General features: G+C 43.9%; 1 protein-coding gene across 7 annotated transcripts in view; it reads left to right on the forward strand.

The window, feature by feature from the left end:
• LOC134356672 (copine-9-like) overlaps nt 1–26662 on the forward strand; it is a 585942-nt gene that overhangs the window by 350784 nt on the left and 208496 nt on the right. Inside the window, exon 1 of one of the 7 annotated variants that reach the window (XM_063067687.1) lies at nt 8591–8817. The exons of the other annotated variants lie outside the window; for them this stretch is intronic. The gene's annotated coding sequence lies outside the window, so the exon portion shown is untranslated. Of the gene's footprint in view, nt 1–8590; nt 8818–26662 lie in introns of those variants that run through there. 7 annotated transcript variants of the gene reach the window in all.

Raw genomic sequence — 26662 nt, forward strand, 5'->3', positions numbered from 1 at the left:
TCAAAGTTAAAATTTTAAAGTAAATCTATTATCAAAGTACATGTATATCACCATATACAACCCTGAGATTCATTTTCTTGCCGACATTCACGGTAATTACAGAAACGCAATAGAATTAATGAAACATCCCACGTTACAAGATGGACAAACAACCACGTGCAAAAGACAACAAACTGTTCAAATAAAAACAATAATAAATACATACATGCATTACTATGTATTGTGCAAATGTCTGAGGCACATATCTATATTCTACTAAAACTCTCATGTTCTGTTTCTCTGTTTGCCTGTTTGTGACCTCCAATTAGCGCAAATGGTGGATTACAGCGGCACTATTTTTGGCTAAATCAACTTAAAATGCTCTAACTTACAGAATGCAGGCAAAGTTCAGTGTTATATATTCGTATAAAATTACTCACTTGCCAAAATCAACAGCCCCGCTTTCACCTGAGAGCCGATGTCAGCCATGATGGAAACCATGACGCGACACCACGATGCATGTGCACGGCCAGCCTCAGCAGCGCCCCACGATGCTCACAGCAGCGACACCAACCGCAGCAAAAGGGCAGGGCAGCTCAATTTCGAGTGGTCACTTTCTGCTAATCACCATCAGCATGTGCAGGATTGGGACATATCAAACTGCGACCCATCAATAAGAGATAATTAAATCTTATTGTAATGACGTACTTCGAGACACCCATCAAACCCTTTGCTGCAGTCAAAGGACAGCGGTGACTATATCATGTCCACTTAGGAGAGCGACAACCACATTATCAAGAGAAATCAGCAACCTGGAGGCTTTGGTGTTACTGCTTCGTATCTTCTATCCAGCATTAGGATAAGAAAAATATGGTCAGCCTAATTATGCCGCATGGAAAGAGAAGGGGGACATTATGGTCAAGAGATGATGCCAAACGTCATTGGGAAATGGCAAGGAGAGGGAGAGAACAAGAATCGGATGAGGCCAAGGCTGCACGACTCCAGGTTCAAAGAGTCAGGACAAAAAAAGATGGGAGAAGAAGAGACAGAGGAGGAGAGGCATGCACGTCTCCAAAATGACAACAACTGGCATAGAAGGAGGAGAGACGAAGAGACAAAAGAGCTGAGAAATGCACGTCTCCAGGATCAGAGACAAACAACAAACAGTAGAAGAGATGAAGAGATGGGGGATGAAAGGGCTGCATGTCTCCAGAATGACAAAAACAGGCACAGGAGGAGGAGAGAGGAAGAGACAAAGGAGCAGAGAAATGCACGTCTCCAAGATCAGAGACAAAGAATAAACAGCAGAAGAAATGAAGAGATGGCAGATGAAAGAATTGTACGTTTCCAGAATGACAACAAGAGGCACAAGGGTAGCAGATCAACCAGAAATGATGCCATCAAAAGTGTCTGTTGTTAGACGAGGAGGAGCTATATTTGCCTTGCTACGCATCGTTCTTCTTTAATAAACTGTTAGGTTTTCTTCTTCAATTTTCAAAGCAAAACGATACCAGTAGCATTCAGGAAAATTTAATGTTCATTCTGGTCACACCAGACTGCACTACCCTTCTCTCAAAGGGTGCCCCAATGGGTCACCCGGTTGTCTCGTGTCATGTATATAAGTTAGGGTGCTTAAGACTTCTTCACAGTATATAGTAATTTTATGTATTGCACTGTACTGCTGCCACAAAAACAAACAAATTTCATGACATGTGAGTGATGATAAACCTGATTGTGATGTGGGTCTCTAATTTAGACTGAGAGTGAGAAGGGGGCAGGGAAAGGGGAATCTTGGTTTGGAAAGGGGGAAGGGAGGGGGGAGGGAGTGGTAAGCACCACAGAGATATTCTGTAATGATCAATAAATGAATTGCTTAGAATCAAATTACCTTGTCTGGTGTCTCAGGGCTTGGCGTGTTTACACCTGTGCTACCCCCTACCACCGGCACTCCTTCTCTGCCAACTGTCCCATACCCCTTCTACAGCACTCCACCCTCATCATTCCCAAAATCCATTGCTCCTCCCCGATTTGCAATCTAGTCCTCCGCTCCACGTTGACAAATACAGTAATGTGTAAAAGTCTTCAGCAACCTAGCTATATATATATATGTGCCTAACATTTTTGCACAGTGCTGTACATATACATAATACTGAGAACATGAGACGTGGAATCCTTGAATGTGAGTCCAGAGGTTGTGAAATTTGTTCTGTGTTGAGGTGAGTGGAGCTATCCACGCTGGTTCAGGAGCCTCATGGTTGTAGGATGATAGCTGTTACTGAAGCTGGTGTTTTTGGATCTAAGACTTCTGTGCTTCCTTCCTGATGGCAGCAGAGAGAAGAGAGCATGGCCTGGATGGCTGGGGTCCTTGATGATTGATGCTGCTTTCCTTGTGGCCGTGCTCCTAGCAGACGTGCTGAATGGTGGGGAAGGCTTTTCCTGTGTTAGACTGGGCAGTATCCACTGCTTTTCAGGCTTTTTTCTTCTTCAGCGCTGATGTTTCCATACCAGGCTATGTACAACCAGTCAGTATACTCCCCACAGTGCACCTGTAGAAGTTTGTCAAAGTTTTAGCTGACATACCAAATCTGTGTGAAACTTCTAAGAAAGTGGAGGCACTGAAGTGCATTCTTTGTCATGGCACTTGCTGGTGGTGATCTCCCAGAATCTGATAGATTATGAAATGGCTTCAGCTGATTGGAAAGAGAGAAAGAAAAAATTATTAGCTGTGGAGCAGTTAGTCTGCGGTCAGATGTTTGACAGCATTAATAGGAGTATGGCACAGATGAATTGGAAAATCATATTTCTCCAGATTTTGAGGGGGAGTGTTGACAAAATTGTTACTAGCAACTTCTGTCTTAAAAAGTTCAATGTACAAAGTTCAAAGTAAATTTATTCTCAAAGTACATATATGTCACCATGTACAACCCAGAGATTTGTTTTCTTGCAGGCATTCACAGTAAATAAAGACACTCAATGGAATCAATAACATCTGACAGGATGGACATACAGCTAGTGTGCAAAAGAGAACAAATTGCAAATACAAAATGAAAGAGAACAAAATGGTAATGATAATACAAACACTAAATAGAAGTCTTGCAAAAAGCCAAGGGACTATGTTCCTCGGTCCACTGAGTCTAGAAACTGCTTCCATAGATGAATGTCTACCCTTTGGACATTATTTCGGGAGCAAGGCTCTTCCTAGGCAATCTCTAACTTGATTTTTAACATTCTATGTTGAATGTACAGTGATTCTTCATTTCCAGTGCTCAGATTGATTTCAGCTCAGACTGATGGGACAGACAGAGATATTATAGAGACATAGAAACATAGAAAACCTACAGCACAATACAGGCCCTACGGCCCACAAAGCTGTGCTGAACATGTCCCTGCCTTAGAAATTAATAGGGTTACCCATAACCCTGAGTTTTTCTAAGCTCCATGTACCTATCCAAAAGTCTCTTAAAAGACCCTATCGTATCTGCCTCCACCACCGTTGCCGGCAGCCCACTCCATGCACTCACCACTCTCTGCATAAAAAACTTACCCCCGACATCCCCTCTGTACCTACTCCCAAGCACCTTAAACCTGTGCCCTCTTGTGGCAGCCATTTCAGCCCTGGGAAAAAGCCTCTGACTATCCACACGATCAATGCCTCTCATCACCTTATACACCTCTATCAGGTCACCTCTCATCCTCCGTCTAAGAGCTTTAAAGATCTTGAGTAAATCAGGACTGATTTAATGTCAACTCAGTTGACATTGAGAACAGATTGTAGTTTGAATCTGTCTATAAAGCGGCCAGAAGGATGGTTTTTGCGAGAAATGCAACAAGCACACTGGTGGTTTTGGGGCACTTTACTGCACTTACGATTAAAATTGACATTGTCCACTACTAAACAAAGCCAGTCACACAGCCGGATTCCATGGCTTCTCTGTGACCCATAAAATGACTGGAAGATTACCTCCTGTCAGCAGCTTCACTCACATCAATATTTCAGCTTGAAGTCAGTACTGGCAATACATGTCCTGCGATTGTGGAAACAGCAATTTTAAAAGCTTAGAAAGCCCCCAGTGGGGGGAAAACATTGAAGTCAGTCAGGGTTAATATTTATTACTTAAGCTCATTTTAGTCTGACTGCGTTTCTTTGTAACTGTGATGGGGTTCATTTACTGATCACAAATACTCTGATGAAAGTATAACTGAGGAATTATCTGGGATCACAACTGGCAAATAAATCAGGTAGTATAATCTGATTCCAGTTGAGTAACGACAAACAGAGTTAACAGCATTTTCAACTGAATAGCCAAAAAAATACATCTGAAGATAGTGAACTACAAGTTGTACTCTGCACTTGAAATTCCTTTTAGTGATGCCAATGGATCAAAATTTTGGAAGCAAAGTGGAATGCATGGCCATCCTATTCAGTTTTGGTAGTCAAGATATGAAATATTCAAACACACGAGGTGAAACTAGCCCATAAGAGCACTGACACACTTCAGGGATGTGGGCTTAGCCCACTGCTCTACTCTCTCTACATCCATGACTATGTGGCTAGGCATAGCTCAAATGCCATCTATAAATTTGCTGTTGGCACAATTTCAGATGATGACAAGAGGGCATACAGGAATGAGATAAATCAGCTGGATGATTGCTGTCACAGCAACAATTTTGCACTAAGACCAAAGAACTGATTGTGGACTTCAGAAAGGATAAGACAAGGCAATGCACACCAGTTCTCATAGAGGGATCAGAAGTAGAGAGAGTGAACAATTTCAAGTTCCTGGGTGTCTGTATCTCTGAGGATCTATCCTGGGCCCAACATATCGATGTAGTTACAAAGAAGGCATGACAGTGGCTATATTTCATTAGGAATTTGAGATTTGGTATGTCACGAACGACACTTGCAAGATTCCTACAGGAATTCGTGGAGAGTATCTAACTGGCTGCATCACTGTCTAGTATGGGGGGGGGGGTCTACTGCACAGGATCAAAAGAAGCTGTAAAGAGGTGTAAACTTAGTCAGCTTCATCGTGCCTCCATAGCATCCAGGACATCTTCAATGAGCTGTAGCTCCAAAAGGCGGCCCATCCATCATTAAGGAACCCCATTGCCAAGGGCATGCCCTCTTCTTATTGCTATCATCAGGAAGGAGGTACAGAAACCTGATGGCACATAGTCAGGAACAGCTTTTTCCCCTCTGCCATCAGATTGCTGAGTGAACATTGAACCCACAAACACACCTCGCTACTCTGTTTTATTTTTATTTTTGTACTGCTTACTTAATTTAACTATTTAATACACATATTTTTACTGTAATTCACATTTTTATCTATTATTATGTATTGCATTGTTCTGCTGCTGCAATTTCAGGACAAATTTCAATGATATTAAACCTGATACTGATTCAAGTTTAATTATCCTTCAGCCATACAGTGAAACACAACAACTTCTCTCTCTCTCTCTCTCTGCAGATGCTTCTTATCCTGCCGAATATTCTCAGCATTTCCTGTTTCTTTAATTTCAGTTTCCTAGCATTTGCATTTTATTTTTACTTTTCAAATGGGTGAGTTAGGAGGGAATTAGAGAGCACAGTCTTTTACAACGAGGAGAAACAACATCATCTTACAAAGGTGTACAACGTTGTTGACAAATATGCAGTTACCATAATATTGCCATCAGGTAGGAGGTACAGAGCCTGCAGGCACACACTCAGCGATTCAGAAACAGCTTCTTCCCCTCTGCCATCCGATTCCTAAATGGACATAGATCCCATGAACACTACCTCACTTTTTTAATATATATTTCTGCCTTTGCATGATTTTAATCTATTCAATATACATACAATGTAATTGATTTACTTATTTTTACTTATTTGTTTATTTTCTTCTATATTATGTATTGCATTGAACTGCTGGTGACAAGTTAACAAATTTCATGACACATGCCAGTGATAATAAGTCTGATTCTGATATTATGGTGTTAAACTAAAGAGCATGGGTTCTAACAGTAAGCAGCAAATTTTAAAAAAATGTTTGCACCTTCCTTCTTGAAAAAAATATAAAAAACATGGAACTAGCAGCCATAGAGGAAAGGAGGATGGAACAGCATCTGAAACAATTAGAGGGTCCATATATCTCCCACTGGTAGGATGTATTACGATTACGATGTAATTACCTTGCATCTGCACCATTCCACCAAGTTATTTTTAATCTGAGAGGAGGGACATCATTCTCTAACGTCAAAAAAGGAATTGGTAGAAATATTGGGCAGATTTCCCAGCATCTGCCTCCTATCGCTTTTCAATAATATGCCTTTGCATCTTTAGAAGCCGATGAATCGGGTCTAGTTTTTTTCTCAGACTCCTGGTGTTCTGTAGAACGTGTACTTGGCTGATGATAAACTTTTTAACTCTAAGGGAAAATGCCCTCACCACCAATGACCTTTAAAGCAATGTAAGATTCTGATTTATATTTTATATGTCATGCTTGACTCAAAGTTTAACTTAGTGGAATGATGGTTATTGTTGTTCCTGCTGTAGTTATTAGAAACTGCTGCTTTTCTTCCGGTTTTGCACATGAGGTCCATTATTTTCTCTGTTCCCTCAAGGCCTACTTTATAATTACCTTTGAAAGTGTCTATGCAATGACAATGCTGTTTCAGAATTCTCACAGGTGTTCTGACTGTGGAATTAGCACCGGGCCCCGCATATTCCAAACCCATGGGAGGAGAATTATTTATAAAACTTTGTATCTTACTGATGGTCAAAATGTTTAACTATCTAAACTAAGCCTTAGGTCAGAGCAGAAGAAAATGATTCATACAAAGTGAATGCCAGAACACAAAAGAAGGCAAAAATAAGCCCCCTGCCCTTCAGGCCTCTTCCACATTCTGTATTTCATGACTGATGTACCTCAGGCTTCAACAGTTCTGTGCCATTTCTCCATCACTCTCCATTCCCCGGTTTTTCAAACTATTATCTCCTTCCTCTTTAAATACAGCAAATGATCGAACCTTCAGAACACTTTGGATAGAGAATTTCAGACATTCACCACCTTCTTACCTATGAGAATACCCTCCGGGTCCAACGAGAGGGAGGGAGAATGATGGACCCAATCGGACGGATACAGTTAATTACAGGGAACGACTACGACCAAGAGCTCATCTCTAAACCTTTAAAAACAAGATCTCCACTGTATATGAATAAGTTTTACAAAGAAAGAACTTTCAAAATTCTTCCAGAATTCACTATTTTCTGGGTACCAGCAGATGGGAAAGTAGCAAATTCTGTTCCAAAGAGGAGAGATAGAAAATAGGGAAACAGAGAACCATTGGGCAGACGTCAGTTGCCATCAAATATTATAGATGTGAACTTGAGTCCTGAAGAAGGGTTTCAGCTTGAAACGTCGACTGTTTATTCATTTCCATGGATGCTGCCTGGCCTGCTGAGCTCCTCCAGCATTTTGTGTGTGTCGCTCTGGATTTCCAGCATCTGCAGAATCTTTTCTGTTTATGACATATGCTCTATGTCCTCTTCATTTCTCCACAATTTGAGTAACAGAATGCAGAAATCATGGTTCATTTAAATGAAGCTTTCCTGACACCACACTCAGAGTATTGTGCAGTTTTAGCCTCTATGACTAAGGAAGACTAGATCCTTGTCTTTGAGGTAGATTTTGGGGTACCAAAATAGTGTAGTAGTTAATAGGGGTGTATGGGGTGTCAGGGAGGGGTAGCACCTCTGGTGGGGGAACATGTCGCATCCTTTTCAAGGCGGTTAGTCCACCTTTGGTCTCCACCTGGCACTCAGCTCTCACCTGTGGCTCCCCGTAGCTGTTTGCATGTGACAGTGGCCACACCCTGGGCAACGGCTTCGACAAGCTGGCTAAACCAGGTGAGAGTAGCCGACGGGTCTCAAACCCTCGGTGAGATAGGGAGTTGTCTATCCCAGCATGTGAAGACAGACTCCGGCGGATTGAGCGGATGAGACCAATGGTAGGTCCAACGGTCAAGAAGGCGGTCTCTGCAAGCGTCGTGGAATGTGTAGAGCATGACTAGACACAGAAGACGTCCTGGTCATCCACTGCGCCTAGTCCCATCTCCAGCCCACTTGACTCTTGTCTTGCCACTGGATCCAGATGGGAATTGGGAAGAGAGAGTGAGGCTGACGCTGCGCAACTCTCCCTCACTTAAATCCAAGTCACGCGCTAGTCTTCATCGACAACGATGGACGAACATGAACAATATGAGTGGTTAATACAGTGATATTACAGCTCAGGGCATTGGAATTCAGAGTTCAATTCCAACAGCCTCTGTAAGGAGTTAGTATGTTCTCACTGTTACTGCCTGGGCTTCCTCTCGGGTGCTTGGGTGTCCTCCTAGGGTCTAAAACATACCGGTTAGTAGGTTAATGGTCATTGTAAATTGTCCCATGATTAGGCTAGCATTAAATGGGTAGGTTGCCGGGTAGTGTGGCTTGTTGGGCCGCGCTATATCTCTAAATAAATAAATATATTTACTGAACGGAGTCCTGAGATAAGGAGATTGATCAATGAGGAAAACTCCTAAATCATATTTTTGTATGATTTCCATACCTTCTTATTTATAGGGAATGGCTACGACCAAGAGCTAAGATAAGAGGCTCTGAGTGTTCAGTGTGTTGGTGTGGGAGAGCGTTTTCCAGCATTAAAGGTTTACGAGTCCACCAAGCAAAGTTGAAATGCTATTCCATCCCAGTGGATGAAGATGAGATTTCTTCATCAAGCACAGATGATGTGGTCTTTTCAACCACCGATTCACAAGCCACAGCGATTCGCTCTGGAGAGCGTCATCATACTCCAGGTCAGACGAGAGATAACCCATGTCAGGTTTCAGATCACAGTACCCAGGTAGATCCTTCGCATGATGGCGGTGGCGAGGAGGTAGAGAAGAAGAGGAAGGTCAAGTGGCCAGCAATGGCAGATGAGAAGGTTTGGCGTGTATTTGATGAGGATATCAGTATGATGTTGCAGAACACGCTCAGGGGAACATCAAAGAGAAAGTTGGAAGTGATGGGCGATATGATTTACGATGTTGGAAAGTACAGGTTCGGTTTGGTTGAGTTGAAGAAAGCAAAGCCTACACAGCAACCAAGCAGGCGCCAGAAGGAGATTAATAGGTTGAGGAGAGAGATTAGATCGTTGAGACAGAGGTGGAAGGTAGCAAGTGAGGGTGACAAGCCAGGGCTTGCTGATCTCTGACAGCATTTTTGAATAAAGTTAGCATCACTCCATCGTGCAGAGTCACAATGTAAAAAGAGAAAGAAGAGAGAGAAGCCAAGAAAGTCGTTCTTTGAGAACCCTCACGAGTTCACAAAGAAACTGTTTGAACAAAGTAAGAGCGGGCAGCTTAACATCTCTCAACAAGAACTTGAGGATCACCTGGCAAGCACTTACTCTAACGAACGGCGGGAGGCCCCTTTGCTTGACATTTCAGGGCTTGTGAATCCTACCGAGCCAGGAGTGAAGTTCGATCTGTCAGAACCCAAACTGGCAGAAGTTGAACGGTTCATCAGAAAGACAAGGTCAGGCTCAGTGCCAGGACCTAATGGAGTGCCGTATAAGGTGTTCAAGAAGTGTGAAGAGCTGAGGAAATACTTGTGGAGATTGTTAAAGGTGGTGTGGAGACAAGGTGTTGTTCCTTTGTCATGGAGTGAGGCTGAAGGAGTATACATCCCGAAGGAAGAGAATTCTTCTCCATTGAATCAGTTCTGACCAATTTCACTCCTGAATGTAGAGGGAAAGATTATGTTTGGCATTCTGGCAGAAAGAATATCTTAATTTGTGATTGAAAATGGATTAGTAAATACATGTGTGCAGAAAGCAGGAATACCAGGCTTCCCGGGATGCCTTGAACATTCTACTATGATATGGAATACCATCCAGGAGTCAAAAAGGTTGAGAAGAAATCTAGCTGTAGTTTGGCTTGATCTGGCAAATGCATATGGTTCTGTTCCCCATGTCCTGATTGAGTTTGCGATGGAACTCCTATGGATTCCTGCTAAGGTGAGGAACTTTGTTATGCAGTACTACAACGATTTCCAGATGAGGTTTTCCACTCAGCAGTTTACAACTAGGTGGCAGAGCTTGGATGTTGGAATCCCAGTGGGATGTGCGATTTCACCCATCCTTTTTGTGTTAGCCACGGGGGTTATTGTGAGGGCTGCAGAATCAGTGGGACCAGGTGTCGCACTTGATGGCGGAGAGGAGTTACCACCAATATGAGTGTTCATGGATGATCTTACCCTTTTGGGTCCCAGCATGGAGGCAGTGGAAAATGTACTATCTAAACTCGAGGAGCTAATGGATTGGGGAAGAATGAAGTTCAAGACCAAGAAGTCAAGGAGCCTTGTTCTTAGGAGAGGAAAGCTGGTTGACTTTCATTTCATCCTTTGTGGAGAGGAGATTCCATCCATTCAGGACCAACCAGTTAAGAGCCTCGGGAAATGGTACACAGCGGAGCTGAGAGACACCAGGAGGGTTCAAGAGACAGGAGAACAGATCAGCAGAGGTCTGACGTCTGTTGACGAGTGTGGCTTGCCAGGCAAATTGAAGTTGTGGTGCTTGCAGTACGGACTGATGCCACGGATAATGTGGCCATTAACTGTCTATGAAGTGGCGATGTCCCATGTTGAGGCGACGGAACGGAAGATCAACAAGTATGTGAAGAAGTGGCTTGGAGTACCGAACAGCCTCACCAATGTTGCAATCCACAGTAGCCAGACAAAGCTTACCATCCCAGTGCAATCCCTTGTTGAGGAGGTCAAGGTAGCCAAGGTAAGATCATTCTTGATGCTTCGAGACTCAAAAGACCCTGTCATCAAGAACACCCAGCCGGATGTGAGATCAGGCAGGAAGTGGTCAGCTCGTGTAGCAGTTGATGAGGCAGAGTCCAGATTGAAACACAAGGAGACGGTTGGGGCTATCCAGCCAGGCCGCCAGGGACTTGGATGGACAACCCACAAGTGGTGGTCATCTTCTACAGGTAAGGAGTGCTGTGAGCTTGTGACAGAAGAAATATGAGAGGTAGAAGAGGAGAAGAGGTTAACTAAAACAGCTGGCCTGGCCAAACAAAGGGCTTGGACCCGGTGGGAAAGTGTTGAACAACGACACCTATCTTGGAATGTTCTGTGGCAGATGGAACCGCTCCGCATTTCTTTTCTATGCAGAGCAGCGTACGATCTGCTCCCAACACCTGCCAACCTCAGCACCTGGTATGAAGATAAGACAGACAGGTGTGCTGCTTGTGGCGAGAAGGGAACACTTCAACATATCTTCAGTGCATGCAGAGTCAATCTTTCCAGCGACATGTACACGTGGAGACATAACAAGGTTCTCAAAGTTGTAACAGAAGCGGTTGAGCAGAGAGTACTGCAGCACAACTTATCTCATGCCCCATGCTGCACAGAACATCGCATATCATTTCTGAAAGAAGGCTCCAAGTCAAGGGTGTACAGCACAGGCTCACGATCAAGCATACTTTCTTCAGCCAATGATTGGTGTGTCAAGGCTGACTTGGACGGGAAAGGCAGTTTCCCGGAGCAAATAGCTTTTTCAACATTGCGTCCAGATGTAATCGTATGGTCTGACACCAGTAGAGAAGTGGTTATTGGTGAACTCACAGTTCCCTGGGAAGACAACATCGATGAAGCCCATGAATGCAAGTTAACCAAGTATGCAGAATTAAGATCAGAGTGCAGAGACAGAGGGTGGAAGGTCTCATGCTATCCATTTGAAGTAGGCTGCCGTGGGTTTATTGCGTTCACTCTCCAGAAGTGGCTGCATGACCTTGGCTTCACTAGAAGAGAGATCAAGTCAACCAGCAGGGCTGTAGCTGAGGCAGCAGAGAAAGGATCAGCATGGGTGTGGACCAGGTATGTCCAGAGGGGCAGATAGTCAGACAGTGTATACATATCTTGCAAACCCTTCAGTAGTTGCATAGACACCTGAAGAGCAGACTATCTGTTGGATGGAAGTGACCAACAACTCTGATAGAGGCAGATGCCAAGTTTTTAAGCTCACCAGTGGGAGGTGGTGCTTTAGCACTGCTGGCCCACCACCTCGAGGGAGTCTTGATCATAAGCGGGCCGAAACTCCTGAAGACAGGTGGCAGATCAACTGATGATCCCACTGGTGATAGCACAGGACAGTTAACATCTTAGTCCACGTGTATTTTGTAACTCATAGTGTTCTGCTTTATTGCACCTTTTCAAATGCAATATTAGATTATTAGATTATGAAGACACGCAGTCCTCTTTTATTGTCATTTAGTAATGCATACATTAAGAAATGATACAACATTTCCTCCGGTGCGGTATCACAAAACACAGGACAAACCAAGACTGAAAAAAACTAACAAAACCACATAATTATAACATATAGTTACAACAGTGCAACAATACCATAACTTGATGAAGAAGTCCATGAGCACAGTAAAAGTTCAAAGTCTGTCAAATGTCCCACATCTCATGCAGACGGGAGAAGGAAGAAAAACTCTCCCTGCCATACCCGACCATGGTCCGACTCTGAGTCGTCCGAAAACTTCGAGCTCTGATCAGCTCTCCGACACCAAGTTCTGAGCGCCATCTCTATCCGAACAGTTCGACCTCCTTCTCGGTCGCCAACAGCAGGCAATGCTGGGGATTTTGAGGCCTTCCCTCTGAAAGATTCCTGACCACGCAGTAACGACAGCAGCGAACGAGCGTTTCAGAAATTTTTCCAGATGTTCCTCTGTGCTTTCATGTCCATCTCCATCAAATCAGAATTGTCCACGGCCCCTAATTAACGGATACAATATCATTTTCCACCGGAGGGCTGCGCACGCGTGGCGCGCTGCTATCGCCTCCTCCCGCCAGACTATGATCTATCCAGAGATTTACTATTTTGCTATCTAATTTACCATCTCTACCTTCCTTTGTCATTGTCAACCACATGTTCAGTTTTTGTGTCATTTGCAAACCTTTTTAACACATCTCTACACATAACTTTAAATGATTAGTTGGTGAATTCCTTTAAAAACTGATTGAAGCTGGTGTAGAATTCTTTTAAGATGAAAAAATACAATAGAGAAACCCCATACATCCTTTTATTTATTTTTATTGAGATACAGTGTGGAATAGGCCCTTTGAGCGATGCTGCCTAGCAACGCCTGATAACCTCGATTTAGCCCTAACCCAATCACAGGACAAATTACAGTGACCAACTAATACCTGGTAGATCTTTGGACTGTGGGAAATAAAACAGAGCACCCGGGGAAAATCCATGAGGAGGACTAACAGAGATTCCTTACAGAGGATTAACAGAGACTCTTTACAGAGGATTAACACAGATTCCTTACAGAGGATTAACAGAAATTCCTTACAGAGGACAAATGGAGATTCCCTACAGAGGACACCAGGATTGAACTCCAAACCCTGATGCCCTGAGCAGTAATAGCATCATGCTAACCACTACACCACCTTGGCACCCTATATTTTTGTTCAGACATATGTCAGTTTTTGCTAGGAGCAGCAATGAAACACAGAAGTCTCTCAGACAGAAACACGTGAATCTTTTTTTGTTATAAAATCTCCAAATTTGCCAGTTTCACATGTTCAATTTACACTGATCAAAGGCAGATTATTCCACCATCTGTATCATCACATTTGGTAAGTCTGTTTGGATATAACCTCCAGTTAGAACTGAATTTATTATAAGCCCTTTTGAAATTATGATATATAGTCTGGAGTACTGCATACAGTTCTGGTTGCCCCATTATAGGAAGGATATGGAGATTTTGGAGAGGGTATAGAACAGGTTTACCAGGCTGCTGCCTGGATTAGACAGCAAGAACTATAACGAGACATTGGACAAACTTTGATTATGAGAGGCATAGATGGAGTAGACAGACAGTATCCTTTTCCCAGGTTGAAATATTGATATCAGAGAGCATGCACCTAAGGTGAGAGAGAGCAAGTTCAAATAACATGTGAGGGGCAGGTGCTTTACACCAAAAGTGGTGAGGACCTGGAATGCAATGACTGGGATGGTGGTGAAGGCAGATACATTAGAGACTTTTAAGGGCCATTTCGATAGGCACATTAATGTGAGGGAAATGGAAGGGTATGGACATTGTGCAGATAGAAGAGATTAGTTTAGTTGGACATTTGATTACCAATTTAATTGGTCTGTACCTGTGCTGTACTATTCTACATTCTATGTACACGATATATGTCCCGATAAGAAAGCAGCCTTCCGCCTCATATGCAGCAACCTCCAGCGCAAGTTTCAAGAGATTCAGAACGTGTGGTGGACCAACCTCGCAAAGAGAGCTCAGCTTTGCGCAGACTCCAGTGACTACAGAGGGTTTTATGAAGCCCTGAGAGTGGTGTACAGCCCTTCGCACCAGGTCCAGAGTCCCTTGCACAGTGCAGACGGTCAGGCTCTCTTCACAGAAAAGGCATCCATCCTGAACCGGTGGTCGGAACATTTCCAAACTCTCTCCAGCATCAACCGCCTGGTCCAAGACTCAGCAATTCATCGCATCCCACAACAGCCAGAGAAAACAGAACTGGACAGGATTCCAACCCTAGAAGAGACAGTCAAGGCCATAGAGCAGCTGAAGAGTGGCAAGGCAGTGGGAGTTGATGGAATCTCACCTGAGATTTGGAAGCATGGGGGCCCGGCGTTACATACAAACTCCATGAGTTAGTTCTTTGTCTGCTGCTGGGAACAAGGTGAACTACCACAGGACCTCCGAGATGCAGTCATCATCGCCCTGTATGAGAACAAGGGGGAAAGGTCTGACTGCTCCAACTACCGGGGGACAACTCTTCTCTCTATCACAGGAAAAATCCTCGCAAGAGTACTCCTGAACAGATTGGTGCCCATCATTGCAGAAGAACACCTCCCAGAGAGCCAGTGTGGCTTCAGACCGACATGGTATTTGTTCTCAGGCAGCTCCAAGAGAAATGTAGGGAACAGAACAAGGGATTGTATATGATGTTTGTCGACCTTACCAAAGCACTCGACAATGTGAGCAGGGAAGGTCTGTGGGAATTCATGGAATGACTGGGATGCCCCCCAGAGTTCCTCAGCATTGTCATCCAGCTACATGAAGATCAGCGTGGCCAAGTCAGACACAACAACGACCTCTCAGAACCCTTCCCAATAGGCAACAGAGTAAAGCAAGGCTGTGTACTCACGCCGACTCTCTTCACCATCTTCTTCAGCATGATGCTCAAAAAGGCCACAGAAAACCTTGATGATGAGAATGGTGTTTACATCCAAAACTGCACCGATGACAGCCTGTTCAACCTGAGGCGATAACAGTCCCACACCAAGACATTGGAGCAACTCATCTGAGAGCTACTCTTCGCCGACGATGCTGCCCTTGTTGCCCACACAGAGACAGCCCTGCAGTGTACAACATCCTGCTTCGCAGAGGCTGCCGAGCTCTTCGGACTGGAAGTCAGCTTGAAGAAGACAGAAGTTCTCCATCAGCCCGCACCTCAGGAAGATTACTACCCTCCCCGCATCACCATCAGTGTGGTAGAGCTGAAGACAGTCCACCAGTTCAGCTACCTGGGGTGCACCATCTCGTCAGATGCCAAGATCGACAAAGAGATTGAAAACAGACTGGCAAAGGCAAACAGCGCATTCGGCAGGCTGTATAAAAGAGTCTGGAACAACAAGCATTTGAAGAAAGGCACAAAGATTAGCGTGTACAGAGCCATTGTACTGACCACCCTCCCGTATGGCTCCGAGTCGTGGGTCACCGACCATCACCACCTACGACTCCTTGAGCGTTTCCACCATCCTCAACATCCACTGGAGTGGCTTCATCACCAACATCGAAGTCCTCAAACAGGCGGAGGTCACCAGCATCGAGGCCATGCTGTTGAAGACGCAGCTGCGCTGGGCAGGGCACGTCTTCAGGATGGAGGATCATCGCCTGCCCAAGATTGTGCTGTACGGCAAACTCTCCACTGGCCACCGTGACAGAGGGACACCGAAGAAGAGGTACAAGAACTCTCTGAAGAAATCCCTTGGTGCCTGTCACATTGACCATCGCCAGTGGTCTAATCTAGCCTCCGATCGCGATGACTGGCGACACACCATTCACCAGTCTGTCTCCTCCTTTGAGAATGCACGCAGGGCTGGCATTGAGGACAAAAGGAGAAGGAGGAAGAACCATGACACAGCAGCACCAAACCCAGAACAGAATTTCCCTTGCAGTCACTATGGCCAGGCCTGCCTGTCCTGTATTGGCCTTGTCAGCCACCAGCGAGCCTGCAGCAGACGTGGGCAGCTCCCTTCCTAAATCTTTGCTCGCGAAGCTAAGCCACCAGATCACAGTCCATGTGAGGTCCTTGGTGATGTGGATGCCGAGGAACTTAAAGCTGTTTACCCTCTCAACCCCAGATCCATTGATATCAATAGGGGTTAGCCTGTCTCCACTCCTTCTCTAGTCCACAACCAGCTCCTTTGTTTTTGTGACATTGAGGGAGAGGTTGTCTCCTTGACACCACTGAATCGGAGAGATGACTTCTTCCCTGAAGGCCACCTTGTTATCATTTGAGATTAGGCCAATCAATGTAGTATCATCAGCAAATTTAATTAGCCGATTAGAGCTATGGGCGGCTACACAGTCATGGGTATACAGTGAGTAATGGAGGGGACTTAGTACACAGCCCTGAGGGGCTCCTGTATGGAGAGTCAGAAATCTAGTTACTCATCAAATGTCATAACCGTAATAGTTCTGAATCCTTAGGTACTTGAAATTGATGGTTTTACTTCCCTGAAAGATCAATATCCTTGATTGAACTGCCAGATCTTACTAAGGAAACAATCTGTTCTCCTCCATTCTATAAACTACTGAGTAATGTGCATAGCAAAGGCCTGGATTCTCCTTTATACAGTGCACTCATGTATCATGTTGCCATATTAGATCTTCTGAGTGAGGATGGTGCAGACTCCTGTCCTAAACTGTAACCCAACACTTGTACTTCCATCCAGTAAGATATCGCGAGTTTAATCTGTAATAATTTCCTAAGGAGTGCAGGGTTCCTGCCTCCATGTCTCTTTCTACCATGTAATGTGTGAAGAATTTCCTGACAGTACCCAAGCCTCATCTTTTACTGGCTTGAAATGATGTCTACTTGTCCTACCCATTACAAACTTGTGAATTCTTTTTGCAGAGGGCAGCGCAGTGGAGTAGTAGATAGCACAATATTATTACCGTGCTCGTGACCTGATTTCAATTCCCAATGCTGTCTGTAAGGAGTTTGTACATTCGCCTCCCAACTGCGTGGGTTTCCTCTGGGCTCTGGCTTTCTCCTACATTCCGAAGGCATACAGACAGGTTACTAGGTTAATTAGTCAGTGGACAGGCTGAGCTCACTGGGATGAAATGGCCTGCCACTGTGCTGTATCTGTAAATAAAATAAAAAATAAATAAATTATGTAGAGTACTTTAGGGGTTCCACTGTAGAAAAGTTGTTAGCTTAATGCTATTACAGCTTGGAGAACGATTCTGGCACCGTCTATAGGAAGTTTGTGCATCTTCCCATAAACACATGGGTTTCCTCCGGGTTCTCCAACAATCCAAAGACATACTGGTTAGTCAGTTCATTTAGGCTAGTATCAAATAAGTGGGTTGCTGTGTGGTGTGGCTTGCTGGGCCAGAAAGGCCTGTGTCATGCTGTATCTCTAAATAGATAGATAGATAGCTGAATAAATAAGGACATAGTGCAGTATGACCAGGTCACTAAACAGTCTGATCACAGCTTCCTCTGATTAGTATTCTCTTCTTTTGGTGCTGCAGTCCAGCATTTGTTGGCATTGCAGATCATTGTATTGAACATAGAAGCTACTGACGTTAATATCTTTTCTGGACTTTAACCTTGGCTTTATTCACACTATTCATGTGTTTAATCGTGGACCCTGCTGCAATAAATTTCATCCATCATTTCTCTATTATTCAGCATTTGTTGTTTTACTCATTTTGTAATGCTGCTCTCTGCATGTCTACTATTCCTTCTGAGACTGTCCTCAAATCTAATAACTTTACTTGTTTCCAAATATGCATAATTCACAGATACTAAAAATGCAATTGTCCCAAAGTAAAATCCTGAACTTCTACTGTGCGCCCTAGACATCAATCCTGTGAAGTTTTCCACTATCATTGGTTTGATTCCATCTAGGGGAAGGAAAACTTTGATCTCAGCTCTCCACTGTCTTGTGGCTACAGCTGCTCATGGGGAAGGCTTCGGGGCTAAACCCGGAGGAAAAATCTGGAACGGGAGACCCTAAGGCAGTCTTACACTGAGTTCAACGCTGAATGGAAGCTCCTGCGGCATTGGTGCCAAACTGTATCTGTTCCATTGACACATCAGCTGCATGGAGAGGGGGGGCGTGCTACATGGGCAACCGCTTGCTCTCTGGATCATGTTGCTCTGGCTTGCGTATTGACTGAAGGTAACATAGACAACTGGGTCACAACCACGACCAGCAGAGGGGCTCCAGGAATCTAAAGAGTCAATTCCGTGAGGAGAAATTAGAGGAAGGAAGGCACTGGTGAAAGATTTTCCATGTGATTTTGGAACACTTGCAACATGTTATTTCTGAGAAAAGATTCTGCGTGATGTAGCTGATGAAGGGTCTCAGCCCGAAATGTCGACTGTTTACTCTTTTCCATTTATGCTGCCTGACCTGCTGACTTCCTTCAGCATTTTGTGTGCGTTGTTTGGATTTCCAGCATCTGCAGAATTTCTCTTGTTGGTGATTGGAATGCTACACTGTGAAGTCTCTTCCAGGATGCCTACCCTGAGGAAGTTTAAATCTTCCCTTCAAAGGGAGTTCAGTGAAATGCTCTCTCACTGCTCTCCCTCCTTATTCTCTGCTGCGAAGAGTCCTAATGAAGGGCCTTGGCCCGAAACATTGATTTCTTGAACTTCCGGTAATGACAACCCCTCTCCTTCCCCATTCTCCATTCCCATTTACCCCTCTCACCATATCTCCTTACTTGCCCATCAGCTGCCTCTGGTGCTCCGCCCCTTTTCTTTCTTCCATGGCCTTCTGTCTTCTCCAATCAGAGTCCTCCCCTCTAGCCCTGTACTCCTTCACCAATCAACTTCCCTGCTCTTTTCTTCACCACTCCCCCCTCCCAGTTTCACCAATCATCTTGTGTGTCTTCCTCCCCTCAGCCTACCTTCTTATGTTGTCCTCATCCTTTTTTCACCAGTGCTGATGAAGGGACTTGGCCTGAAACATCGACTGCACTCTTCTCCATAGATGCTGCCTGGCCTGCTGAGTTCCTCCAGCACTTTGTGTGTGTTCCTTAACGGCTGTGAAAAGGTTTCAACTCATGCCTCCAGGCCTCTGACATCTATGAGGCTAACAAAAAGAAGAATTATTATCACAAACTGAACTTCATTCTAATTTTGTCACAAGAGGGAATTTGAAGTCAATTTACGAAGCTTGTCTGAGGCCCTCTGTTGGTCTGGGTCGACCATGGATGTTGTGCCCTAGCTGACTCTGTGATACACAAGCCTGGGCAGTTCAAATGGAAGAAAGCTGTTACAGATGCAGCAGGCTCCCCACTCCACAACTGATGAATCCAAACAAATGGCAGAGACTGGTACAGTCCGGCACCTGTTACGCTGCAGGAGTTATCAGTCAACATTGAACTCAATGTAGGACTACCTTACCGAATCCAGCTCTGCATTTTTCCTCAGGGTTTACTCCCGATGCTTTCACTCTAAAAGGGTAAAGCTGCAAGGCAGCAAAGGTTTGAGATCAGAGTTTTCTTTCTTCCAGATGAGTTACCAATCACAGCTGATGAACCTCACCTGCCCAGGGTGACTGGTTTTAAGGCACCAGTAACCAGTCTTTGCCCCTTCTCCTGTCACTAGAAATGGTTCCACTGGGCTTAGTAGTAAAGCCACACATGAAGGCAGGAGCTGGACTTGGTTGTCAGAGGTTATTTGAGACACATGCCATTGGGAGCATTTAATAGGAAGAGGGAGCTTATCCTCACAGACACCCAGCGCCCCCACACCCAGCTATGACAACCTTAAGGCTTCACTGAGTACACCTTAACTAAACAGTGTGACATACAGCAAATATAATAGAGTACAGAACTGTACAGCACTGTACAGGCTCGTCAGCCCAGCATGCTGTGCAAACCTTTTAACCTACTCTGAGATTAATCAAACCCCTTCCTCCCACATAACCCTCCAACATTCTTTCAACAATCTAAGATTTCTACCACCATAGCTGGCATGCACCCACCACACTTTGTGTAAAAAATAACGACCTTTGACATCTCCTCTATACTTTTCTCCAATTACCTCAAAAGTATGCCCTCTTGTACTAGCCATTACCAACCAGGGAAAAATGCGCTGGAAAAGATGAGAGGGCATAATTTTAAGATGATTGGAGGAGTTTTCTGCCCTGGAAAAAGGGCATTGTCTGTCCACTGTATCAATGCTTCTTATTACCGCTATCAAGTTACCTCTCACTCTTCTTCATCCCAAAGAAAAGCACAAGCTCGCTATATATTCACGCTCTCTGAAATCAAATTGGAAAAATCCATTCTTTAAAGTCAAATCTGACAGCTGTTTCATCAGGGTTACCAGATTCTGGTTTCAGTGAACTCAGAGTCAATTTAAGGACTGAGATTCTACTTTGATGCTTTCACTATAGCAACAACTCAACTGTGATTTCAAAGCATAGTTGTTATCAGCTGGGAAAACCTGATCAAGGTTCTGGAAAATCTACCCTTCCACCTAACACATAACCCTGTAAATTCATAGAGAAATTTTCCACGGTTGCTCTTTCTTATAACATCTTGTTGCCTTGTGCAGGCTTAAAATAAAGATTACTCGTTGAAAATAGCTTTACTCAATGGCTCAGTATTCCTGTGCTATGTTGGGCTTCACATCAATTTCTGTCTCATTTTTAAATTGCCACTAAAATTTTAATCAGCTTTTAAAAAATTGATTGGCTAGAGCTACTCTAAGCTTTAAATTTTAATACACTAAAGATTTTTGTCCTTGACAGAGCCCAATTCCTGTTGGAAGTTAACAAAATGGACTCTTATTATGACCATTGAGGGCTAGAGCGATAAGATGTTAGTACAAATTGATAAGATCATAAGACCATAAGATACAGGAGCAGAGTAGGCCATTCAGCCCATCAAGTCTGTTCCACCATTCAGTCATGGGCTGATCCAATTCTTCCAGTTATGCCCACTCCCCTGCCTTCTCCCCATAACCTTTGATGCCCTGGCTAATCAAGAACCTATCTATCTCTGCCTTAAGGGAATCCAATGACTTGGCCTCCACAGATACTCATGGTAACAAATTCCACAGATTTACCACCCTCTGACTAAAGTAATTTCTCCGCATCTCTGTTCCAAATGGACGTCCTTCAAACCTGAAGTCATGCCCTCTTGTCCTGGACTCCCTTACCACAGGAAATAACTTTGCCATAGCTAATCTATTCAGGCATTTTAACATTCAGAATGTTTTTATGAGATCCCCCCTCATTCTCCTGATCTCCAGGGAATACAGCCCAAGAGCTGCCAGACGTTCCTCATACGGTAACCCTTTCATTCCTGGAATCATTCTCGTGAATCCTCTCTGAATCCTCTACAATGTCAGTGTATCCTTTCTAAAATAAGGAGCCAAAAACTGCACGCAATACTCCAAGTGTGGTTTCACAAGTGCCTCATAGAACATCAACATTACATCCCTGCTCTTATATTCTATACCTCCAGAAATGAATGCCAACATTGCATTTGCCTTCTTCACCACTGACTCAGCCTGGAGGTTAACCTTTAGGGTATCCTGCACAAGGACTCCCAAGCCCTTTAGCATCTCTGCATTTTGAATTCTCTCCCCATCTATATAGTAGTCTGCTCGTTTATTTATTCCACCAAAGTGCATGACTATGCACTTTCCAACATTGTATTTCATTTGCCGCTTCTTTGTCCATTCCCCTAAACTATCTAAGTCTCTCTGCAGGCTCGCTGTTTCCCCAACACTACCCACTCCTCCACCTATCTTTGTATCATCGACAAATTTAGCCACAAATCCATTAATCCCATAGTCCAAATCATTACCATACATTGTAAAAAACACCGATCCCTGTGGAACTCCACTGGTAACCGGCAGCCAGCCAGAATAGGATCCCTTTATTCTCACTCTTTGTTTTCTGCTGATCAGCCAATGCTCCACCCATGCTAGTAACTCCCCAGTAATTCCATGGGATCTTATCTTGCTAAGCAGCCTCATGTGTGGCACCTCGTCAAAGGCCTTCTGAAAAAGATGGAAACCTTCATCTTACTTTATGTTTTAATCAATTGAAAGCTAAGACCAAGAATTTGGCAAGATTTCATGCCAACTGTGGCCCAGAATGTGGTGATGAAAAAGTCATTACTGACAGATTTTCTAAAGCAGTCTAGCTCTAAACTCTTGCCAACAATCTCAACAAGATGGAGGCCCAGTTCCAAATGCACCTCATTCAAATGTAAGGCAACACACACAAAGTGCTGGAGGAACTCAGTGGGACAGGCACCAACTATGGAATTGATTAAGCAGTCGATGTTCTGGGCCGAGACCCTTCATCAGGACAGGAAAGGAAGGGGGAAGACACCTGAAGAAAAGGTGGAGGGAAGGGAAGGACGATAGCTAAAAGGTGATAGGTGAAGCCAGGTGGGTGGGAAAGGTAACGGGCTGGAGAAGAAGGAATCTGATAGGAGAGGAGAGAGAACATGGGAGAAAGGGAAGAAGGCGGGGCACCAAGCAGAGGTGACAGGCAGGTGAGGAGAGGTGGTAAGAGGCCATAGTAGGGAATAAAAAAGTGGGAATATGGAAAGAAAGAGGGAAAGTTCTAATGCATCTGTGTTAGTATCTCCACAGCAGTAAAGTTTTGAGTATCCAGGCAGTACCATCTTCCATGTATGTTTCAATATAAAAAGTTGTCTCAGGAATGAAAAAAGTCAGCTGGAGGAGCTCAGCAGATCGGGCTGGAGAGGAACAAACAGTCAATGTGTTGGGTTGAGACCGTTCATCAGGACCCTTCTTGGCCCGCAATGTAGACTGTTTGTTCCTCTCCGTAGATGCTGCCTGACCTGCTGAGATCTTCCAGCATTTTGTGTTTGTTACTCTGGATTTCCAGTTCCAGCATCTGCAGAATCTCTTTTGTTTTATACATCCATTTATTCTCACAAGTAAATGCATACAATGCATTGAACATAGAACACTACTTCACTGTACAGGCCCTTCAGCCCACAAAGTTGTGCTGACCTTTTAATCTACTCTAACCCTTCCCTTCTACATAGCCATCCATTTCCCTATCATCCATGAGCCTATCTAAGAGTTTCTTAAATATCCCCAATGTATCTGCCTCTCCCTCCATCCCAGGCAGGATGTTCCATGCACTCACCACACTCCACATCAAAAATCTACCTCTGATATTCCGATACTTCCTTCTAAACATCTCAAGATTATGCCCTCTCATATTAAGCAGTGGTACTAAAATCTTCCCTCCATGGTTCTAAAGAGGCATCGAAGGTCTTCACTTAAACAGTTTAAATAATTTTACATGTACTTCTCCTCCACTCAATAATTAACATTTGCCAGTTGGGCAAACTGATCAATAATGGGGAATTTGAGAGAGCAAATGCAACTAATCACTAACATATTATTATACAATTATCACTGACATATGAACTTTGTTGTCTTGTAGCAGCATATAGTGCGAACACATAAATTACATTACAAAATACATTACAAAATTAAATAAATTGTGCATAAGGAAATGGAATAAAAAGCCAGTGTTCATAGATGGTTTAGTAATCTGAAGGTGGAAGGGGAAGAAGCTGTGCCTGAATTGTTGAGTGTGGATCTTTGCGTCCTCTAATCCTTACATGACGGTAGTAACAAGAAGAGGGTACGTCCCAGATGGTGATAATGAGGGATTACACTTTCTTGAGGCACCGCCTCTGGAATATATCTTTGATGGCAAGGTAATATATGCCCCTGTTGGACCAGGGAGACGTGAAACCTACCCGGCACTTCTTTTCCCGCACTTCCTCATATTGATTGCCTCTAGCACCAGCCTCTCATAGGTTTGAGTTGTTGGATTAATAGATGACAATCTCGGAATCAGAATAAGGGTTATTATCACTACCTGAAACCATAAGACCACGAAACGTTGCAGCAGAATGTTTTGGCCCATCGACTGCTCTGCCATTCCATCATGTCTGATTTATTATCCCTTTCAACCCGATTCTCCTGCTTTCTCCCCATAACCTTTATGGTCTGACTAACTAAGAACGTATCGAACACTGCTTTAAATATACTCAGACTCGGCCTCCACAGCCATCCATGTCAATGAATTCCACAGATTCACCACACTCTGGCTAAAGAAATTCCTTCTCAATTCTGTTCTAAATGGAAGTACCCTCTGCAATATCCAAAGGGGTATACTGTTCACTGAGGGAAATGGCCACAGGGGAATGCTGCACTAATTGGTTACTTCCCTTACTTTTCCTGGTGGTCACCCATCTACTATCTGAAGCCTCCACTCTGGCCGTGACTACCTCAGCACATGTCTCATCTATAAAGTTTTCAGCCTCCTGGATGATCATGAGTTCTAGCTCTTGTTCCTTGACCTTATCAGTTAGGAGCTAAAGTTGTGTACACTCCCCACAGATGTAGTCATCAGGAGACTATTATATACTCTGAATTCACACATCTCACTGGAAGATCATTCTACTGCCTGAATTACCACCCTATCTGCACTTTTTATGCCTCTAACTTCTTAAACTCTAGTGTGTGTTTGTTCTCATTGATGGCTGTTGAGCCAATGCCTGACCACTCATAGAATGGCAGCTCTGCTTAAGCCCCACTTTATTTTTTTGGCCTTTGCTAATAGACAATAGACAATAGGTGCAGGAGTAGGCCATTTGGCCCTTCAAGCCAGCACCACCATTCACTGTGATCATGGCTGATCATCCACAATCAGTACCCTTTCCCGCCTTCTCCTCATATCCCTTGACTCCGCTATCTTTAATAGCTCTATCTAACTCTTTCTTGAAAGAATCCAGAGAATTGGTCTCCACTACCTTTTTAGGCAGATCATTCCACAGGTCCACAACCCTCTGTGTGAAAAAGTTTTTCCTCAACTCCGTACTAAATGGTCTACCCCTTATTCTTAAACTGTGGCCTCTGGTTCTGGACTCCCCCAACATCTGGAACATGTTTCCTGCCTCTAGCATGTCCAATCCCTTAATAATCTTATATGTTTCATTCAGATCCCCTCTCATCCTTCTAAATTCCGGTGTGCACAAGCCCAGTCACTCCAATCTTTCAACATATGACATTCCCTCCATCCCTGGAATTAACCCAGTGAACCTACGCTGCACTCCCTCCACAGCAAGAATAAAACCCTCGTTGTTATTAACCAAAGAAATCTCTCACTCTGCAGACATGATCCAATAGGCCCCACTCTCTTTTTAAAACTGATGCATAAAGCCCACAAGGAACTGTCTCCAACTCACTCCACAAACTATCTCATGATATTTTGTAAATCGCATGCATCAGTATCACAGTGGAATAAAGGGAATTAAAGAGGCATGAGAGAGGAGCTTGGTCAGGATAATTGGAGGGGGATACTGGTGGGGATGACAGCAGAGCAGAGAGGGCTTAAGTTTGTGGGAATAGTTCACAAGGCACAGGATAGATATGTCCCACAGAAGAAGTCCTCAAATGGCAGGGCTCATCATCTGTGGTTGACAAAGGAAGTTAGGGACTACATAAAAGCCAAGGAAAGGGCATATAAGGCAGCAAAAGTGAGTGGGAAGTTGGATGATTGGAAAGCTTTTAAAATCCAACAAAAGGCAGCTAAAAAGCTGTAAGAAGGGAAATGATGAAATATGAGGACAAACTAGCCAATAACATAAGGCAGGATACTGTAAGTTTTTCAGTTACATAAAGAGTAAAATAGAGGTGAGAGTTGATATTAGACCACTGGAAAATGATCCTGGTGAAGTAGTAACTGGGGACAAAGAAATGGCAGATGAACTTAATGGGTAACCTGCATCTGTCTTCACTGTGGATGAGTGTCAAGGAGTGCTATTACTATTACAAAGGAAAAAGTGCTAGCCAAACTCAAGGTCTCAAGGTGGATAAGTCACCTGAATGGATGGACTACATCCAGGAGTCCTGAGAGAAGTTGCTGAGGAGATAATGGATGCATTGGTCATGATATCTCAAGAATCACTTGATTCTGGCATGGTCTCGGTGAACTAGGAGATTGCAAATGTCATTCCACTCTTTCAGAAGGGAGGAAGGCAAAAGGGAGGAAATTATAAGCTAGTTAGCCAAACCTCAGTGGTTGGGAAAGTGTTAGAGTCTATTATTAAGGATGAGGTTTTGGGCTACTTGGAGATTAATGATAAAATAAGTCAAAGTCAGCATGGTTGCTGTAAAGGGAAATCTTGCCTGACAAATCCGTGAGAGTTCTTCGAGGAAGTAACATGCAGGGTGGACAAAGGAGAGGCTGTGGATGTCATTTACTTGATTTTCAGGAGTTTGATAAAGAACCACACATGAGGCTGCTTACCAAGATGAAATCCTATGGTGTTACAGGAAAGATAC

The sequence above is a fragment of the Mobula hypostoma genome, chromosome 15 (assembly GCF_963921235.1).
Source record: "Mobula hypostoma chromosome 15, sMobHyp1.1, whole genome shotgun sequence".
NCBI classification, from domain to species: domain Eukaryota; kingdom Metazoa; phylum Chordata; class Chondrichthyes; order Myliobatiformes; family Myliobatidae; genus Mobula; species Mobula hypostoma.